The following is a 5,748-nucleotide window of genomic DNA, read 5'->3' as shown; positions in this document are numbered from 1 at the left end:
GAGGTCTTCAGAAACCCCCAATTAATACAAACATCATGGGCAGTGGTCAGCCCGGTAGCCACTGGACCAGTATGTAGTACCTTCAGTGAGCTAGAGCTATCATCTATCTTTAGCAACGAACCGTGACCTGCAGCGCAGAGTGGTTGAGGTTCTGCTCAGTTACTCTTTGTCAACTGTGGAAGTCTGACCTGATGAATTCTGAAATTGGTGAACTCAGCTTGGAGCAAAGCATTACGACAGAATTGGGACCTCTGTGGAAGGGAAGGGGACGTGAGAACAAACATTTGCTCTAACACTAATGCATCCCGCCTATCAACTGCACACCACATAATGCACCTACCGTCTGTGCGTTATTAAATATAGCAGTAAAGCAGAGGTACGTGTGGCTACTGTACCCAAGGCTGTAATGTGCCCTTAAATAAGAAACCATCAACGTGATTAGTGGCCCACACCATGTCCCGGGGACCGGTTCCCGAACCTGACCTCCCTCACCATTTCTGCAAACTTCAGACATTCCCCACAGACTGCTGCAGATAGAACAATTATACTGCTGTATGACCAGTGGGCAAAGATTGGGTGCTATGCAATAGCCGCATCAGCCAGACCTACACAGAGGATCTGGGTTCAAAAACACATTGAACAAAGCAGCCAAAGTTGAGACTGCTATGTGTGACCATTCCCTAAGTCAGTGTAATTCGTGAGAATGCACCTATGAGTGACACTTTAGGCGAGCGTAATCCAAACAAGACGACGGCGAAAAATTCTCAGCACTTGCATCAGTTTGAGAAACAAAACCCCTAGAGGATCGCACCCCTACCGCAAGGCACCAGGAGCAGGAGGGCCCTTGGTGCGAAAAGTTTGCTGTTTGAAAGGGCAGACTGACTGTGGTATGTGATCAGCCGCATGGCACGACATTCCTTTTAGATACCATTTTAATCACACCTTTAATGAAGCTGCAACTGTAACTGGAATAGCAGGTCTAACAGCGTCAACAGGCATCCTCAGCTTACAATAGGCGTGATGGAGTAAGGGTATCCAGTGAGAATCAAGATGGCAGCTACCCACCTGACCGACCGTGGTGGGAACCACTCCTGTATATTCTAGTCAGATGGTCCCAGTTCACCTGTCACTGCCTGGTGTCCATGACCTAGGTACATGGTCCCCTTGCCTGGCGGCATGCCATTGAGACCAACATCCGATGAGTAACACTATCTGCCTACGCTACCATCTTGCCTGTCGATCCTTCATGCCCAGATATACCATGCGATGATTGCTCTCCTCCGACACTTGACCCGACCACACCTAGCAGAACGATCACAGCGGGAGGAAGCGGCCTGTGACCTGCCCCAAGACTCTATGAAATCCTCCTACCGAATGAAGTGGGAGCTCCACCAACCTCTTGGCCAAGCCTGCCAACCCCCACAAGAAAATGTCCCCCTAAGCTCCCAGAATTGAAGGGGGGGGGGGAGGGGCTGATCTGTGTGGAGATGTGCGAATGGAGGACATGCGTCCTGGAGTACCTATTGTTTGGGTGCAAATATCAGTCCCACGAGAACCTAATGTGTTTAGTACTAATAACCGTGGTAACAACTCAATCAGCACAGGGCTGGTTGCCCCCCCCCCCGTCATACAACCGTGTGTGACAAGCCGGGAGATAAGGGAGGCTAACCCCAGTCAGACACAGAAGGACCCACCACGTGGCTGTGCCCAAAAAAAAAACATGAACCCGCATCAAAACGACCCGCTGGAAGGACAACAAGAGCCTAACGCTCAACACCCGCGGATGGCCCCGGAAGTAACCAATCGGTTAACCATCGAGTAACTAACAACGGACATCCTTTCAGCATCTGAAGGGCTGGCCATTTCAGAAGTACCCGGGCCCCCAATGCCAGGCAGCAGAGCAGGCCTCGGCACCAGTGGTGTGTGTGATCTTAGCCCACATCCGTGTGAGCCAGGGTCCGCGATGCATACTTATTTCATGATTAAAGCACTCTACTAGCTAAACATAGTGACGTTTACACTCCCAGTATGCCCTACAGGGTGGATAGCTACACCTGGCATGGTAGTATCAATTGCTGGAGTGAAAAGTGAAATTTGAAAATATGCATCAGCCACTAGTACATGCATACAATCGACTCTGGAAGTAATCCATAATACAAATAAATCACAGGTCCAGGGAGAACATTCCTGCGAGCCAATGCCACCCAGTGGCCCCAACATGGAGCACTTACATGAGGACCATTTACATTACACACGTTTTATTTATTGGACAAGGGGAGGTCGAAGGATTTTGCCCCGATTCACTGGTTTGTTTGCCCCCGCCGAGACTGGAACCAGGGCTGGCGCAGCCCAGGGCCGAAAACGAGCGGGCTCCCACAGGAGCAAGCCGGGGGGGGGGGGGACCCAAGTGACTCACTTTGCGACCCCAAACTCACTTACTTATTGATGCTCTTAGTATAGTGGACTCCTGTGTCTCTCTCTCTCTAATGGGACCCGGCCCAAACCAGATGTGCGGCCACAACAATACAGCTACCAAGGAGTTACCGGGAGGGCTGTCAGAACACCAATAAAACTACAAAGAGACCGGAGGAACCTAAAAGCACTGCACCTGAGCCAGTGCTGTGCCTGAAAACTTACAATACGTTTTAAAAACAGATGCTAACCTCCCTGCTTACGAAAACATAACAGGGGGGCCTAACAACAAATTCACCAGCCACTCGCTACAAGCCTGGTATTACCCCTAGCGGCACTTTTCAAGCAGTAATCATACTGTAATTTACAGTGGCGCGCCAACACCCCACCCAGAGGGGTTTGGTGAACAATGCTTGCCACTGCAAGATTGTGTTACCCAAAGTGCGTACAGCCTCATTTCACATGAGCATCTGCAAATGTATTCCTAGCTGAAAATAACTGACAGCAGAGGGACTCGGACCATATGACATATTCAGTCACGGCGATATTGAATGTTGTGCCCCAGTAATGCAGTCTCCCTCACCTCAACACCCTGTCAGAAAGCTACCCTACACCTGCGCCCCCTGAAGCGTGTGGAGATGCGTGCTACCCACTCATCAAAGCGCTTCTTCAGAAGATGAATAAATACATGACTGCAGTTGCAAGTCATTGCATAGGTGCCTTGCTTATTTGTAGATTACACGGGACAACCCGCCTCCTGTCCCCCAACTGCGTATGCAAGGCTACCCTGCCAAAGGCCCCTCCGAGACTCGCACAGACACTCTGTGCTGCTCTAGCCACGCCCACTGCCCTCGCCCCCGCGCCACGCCATCATGACGCGGTGGCGACCCGAGGGAATGGCGCGCCTGGCAGGGCACTTGTTTTAGTACATACAAGCACAGGATGCCACGGCAACTTCAATATGCCGCTCAACTAGATGCATATGATGTGGGCGCGAGCGCGACCCAGAGGTAAGGAACGCTCGAACGAGAGGCTCGAACCCCGGTTTAAGCACTACACGGGCCAACAAGCTGTCGCGCACGGGACCCGAAGAAGTTGGAGCGCAGGCCGGGCCCCAATAAGCAATGCACATCCCGGCCGAGGGTAAACGATAGAGAAGCACGATGTCCGATACGAATAATTATATGGCGCGGAACAACCCGATAAATGTAGCGCTTAAGAGGCCTCAATACGCTACGCATACAGGTGAGGGGCGATAAAGTTACAGAGCCCGGAAGGGCAGAGGTGGGAGGTGAACCCATGGTTCACATGCACGCACAGCACGAGCTCTGCCACTGAGCTACAGCCCTGCATAAGGTTGCCTGATAGCCCGGCTGCCGGAGGGGGGGGTTGCGGGCCCCCGCCCCGAGGACGAAGCGGGGGTCCGGGAGGGCACCGCATGCACGACCGTACGCTCCCAGATGGGCAGCATGTCCGGCGGCGCATACCCTGGGCGCGCCCAGCCCCGACCGCAGCTAAGCGTGCCCGGTGCCAGCCGGCGAGCGCGCTTGGGGCACTACGAGTCATCTAGCATAGGGAAAAGAGATTTGCTCTGGTTTACAGAATGAGCGCTTCCCGCAACGGGACACGAATACGGACCCCCAGCCCGGAGATGCGCGCTCTAGCTGAAAGGCCAGCACTACCCCGCCTGGATATTTCACAAAGCTCGACCCAGGAGTCCCCTGGATGACGTGTGAGGCTCACTGATAAGCTGCCTACACGGGAGGCCCCAGCCGCTCACTGCCGGAATATCGCCCCCACAACCTATCTTCCCCCACGCAACAGCCTGTGGAGAGGCAGGCCAGCGCGCGTTGGCCATGGTCGGGCGCTCGAATACTTAACACATTTTCACAGCCTGAGGATTTCATGATACCAGAGGTATTGGAGCGCTCTGCATAACACCGTAATTGCATTACACATTTATGCACGGGGACCTGAAGCATCAGTCAAAATGATGTGTCACATGCTGTGCGTCCGCACGAGCAAACAGCCTTATATAGTCAGCGCAGCCACGAACCTGTGGATATCTACCGGTTCGCAGCGGCCACTTTCGGAGCTCACAAGGAAGTCTGGAAGGGCCTGCCAACCAGACGCCATAACCACTGCAAGGGCCTCCTAAAGAATCCCATGTGGACGCGACCCCGCCAGGGACCAAATCCTCCTCCCACAAGCGCGCGCCGCCAGGCGGCTGCCCCAGCCAGAGCCCGGCGGGGGAAACAGGGAGGGTCCGCTCGCAGCTCGCACACACGGCGCCCCCCCCAGGCAGCAGGGCCGGCCGCAAAAGTCGGTACCCAACAGGACAGCAAGATGGGGGTAACAGGCAACCGGGAGATGAGGCGGTGTTCGAGGTGCTTCAGGACGTAGGCAACAGGAAGTGGTGACCCTGAGGCGAACTCACGGCGAGTTGGGAACCACTGAGGCTAGCGAGGGTTGAGCGTGGCCAGTGAGCATGGAGGAGGCCGGCATAGATCCGATGCGTTTTACGCTCAACAAAACGGCTGGCAAGCCCACCTCTAGCTCTCCGCTATGCCCGTGTCTGTGCTCCTTCATTAAACAAGGAGTCCATAAAATTTGACTGAGCCTCTGCACCGATGATTTGGCACGACGGGGGGGGGGGGGACATACACTGAGCCTTACCCCCTCCCCTCCTTGCCAGGGAATGCCCAGTCGTCCCCAGCTCGATGCCACTCTACCGGGAGCCACTTGGCGCACCAGCATTCCCGCGCTCTCGCCACTCCCGAACATGATCGTGAAAGGACCCGGATGCTGAGTTCCTGCCCCCCAGGTGCATCACCCCTGCACTGCACGAGCGCCCTGTACTGGAGGAGCTGCATCCCCCCCCCCATCCAGCACCAGCCCTGCAATGGCCGGACGGTACCGGGGTTATTTGTTAGGGGGGGGGGGGCACAAAAAACTCACCGTGTGTAGCAGCTCCTCACCGACCAGATGGCGTGATGCACGGTGCCCAGGGTAGTGGTAGATATGACCAGTCACGCATAGGCAGGGGGTGCGCGTACGGACCCATGGCGCACGCCACGCGTGTCCAGGCAGGCCAGCACCACCAAACGGCATCCAGGGCCAAGGCAAACGAGCGGACAAGAGGGCGAGGAGGGGGCGGGGACCGAATATGTACCCCCCCTTTGGCTCCTCCCCGCCGGAAGCAGCTACCTGACTGGGGTCTCCCTAGGTCAAGCCCAGGGACACGACCTCCCACCCCTGTGCCTTCCTGTGGCACTAAGGCGGCCGCCCTCAAGGGGGCGGGCCGCTGCGCAACCCCCACCCCGGGCAGCCTTACAG

This window comes from Triturus cristatus, chromosome 12 (assembly GCF_964204655.1).
Source record: "Triturus cristatus chromosome 12, aTriCri1.1, whole genome shotgun sequence".
NCBI lineage: Eukaryota > Metazoa > Chordata > Amphibia > Caudata > Salamandridae > Triturus > Triturus cristatus.
The sequence above is the reverse complement of the archived record's forward strand: the minus strand, read 5'-3'. Positions refer to the sequence as shown.